Source organism: Rhineura floridana, chromosome 1 (assembly GCF_030035675.1).
Source record: "Rhineura floridana isolate rRhiFlo1 chromosome 1, rRhiFlo1.hap2, whole genome shotgun sequence".
Classification (NCBI taxonomy): Eukaryota; Metazoa; Chordata; class Lepidosauria; order Squamata; family Rhineuridae; genus Rhineura; species Rhineura floridana.
In genome coordinates this window covers 293,848,718-293,850,068 of record NC_084480.1, presented here as the reverse complement: position 1 = coordinate 293,850,068, position 1,351 = coordinate 293,848,718, and the positions used below count along the sequence as shown (strand labels likewise).

The following is a 1,351-nucleotide window of genomic DNA, read 5'->3' as shown; positions in this document are numbered from 1 at the left end:
AGGACTTCATATATGCATGCAAAACAAATGCCTTTCTACTGACCTATAGCCCTTCATCTTAATGACTTTCCTCAAACCAGCCAATGAGCTTCACAGCTGATCAGGGGATTTGAACTTCCACATCCAAACTGAAAATTCTGACATAGTCATACTATTATCCTGCTTTTAAGAAATGTTCCATAAAAGTAGTGTATATTCCCTACTAAGTAATTGCAGTCATGTAGTGGCAAATTCACAGCCATGCTACCCTGAACACGCCGGATATTGTCTGAACTCGCAAGCTAAGCAGGGTCAGGCCTGGTTAGTACTTGGATGGGAGACCTCCTGGAAATACCGGGTGCCGTAGGCTTAGAGGAAGGCAATGGTAAACCACCTCTGAATACCTCTTACCGTGAAAACCCTATGGATACATCCAAATGATTCATAGGGTCGCCATAAGTCGTAATCAACTTGAAGGCATATAACAACAACAAAGTGGCAAATTCAGAAGTGCAGGGTCCCTTCATAATAGTCACAGCCATGCCCTCTCACACCCACACCCTCTTCTAAGATTATACAACCTTCTAAGATTATAGAATAATCTGGCCAGGTTTCAGTACTGTTTTCTGCTTCTCTGTGGCTGTCTCACCTCCTTTCACTCTGATTGGTTCCAATCAGCAGGAGAGGACAAGGAAGCATGTTAGAAGACTTTTCTCAGTGGCTAACACATTTCCCTTTCATGCTGATTGGTTCACAGGACACTGGAGACAAGAGGACTCTGCTGGGACCTACCTCCCAAAAAAGTAAGGGGTCAAAGACCACCTGAGACCCTAGATGACTACACCCCTAATTGTGAACACTAATATAAGTTAAATTGAAGCAACTAATTGCTGATCAACATGCAGGAAGCAGCTGTGGATTCTATAGTAGCAGTTTGAATTAATCATATGTAATTGATGTTATTATTAATTACAGCAGTTTTAATTTTTAAAAAATACATTTTTATTAAATTTACAATATTATTAGCCAATCATTACAAATAAGTTTTTACAATGTCATTCATATTATTCATCTACAAATTAGGGGAAATACAAAAATATATTAATCAATTTCTAACTCTACATAAGAAGGAATTACATTGTCTTGGTTGATTATTTCTATTCTTTAAATAACTAATTCCTCCTATTCTTCTTTTGCAAATACTAATTACACCAAACTGAAAAATATCTTTGTGGAGCTGTTTTCCATTTTGACCATAACACAGGTTGGATTTTAAAGAAATCTTTCAGTCCTGACGATCACTTGTAATCAGAAGGAAGTGAGTATAACAGACAATTATGTGATTATCGTCATCATCGTACACTTCCTCCCT

General features: G+C 37.8%; 1 pseudogene; it reads left to right on the top strand.

The window, feature by feature from the left end:
* Window positions 1–230: 230 nt before the first annotated feature.
* LOC133375907 (5S ribosomal RNA) lies at window positions 231–349 on the top strand (annotated as a pseudogene).
* Window positions 350–1,351: the final 1,002 nt, after the last annotated feature.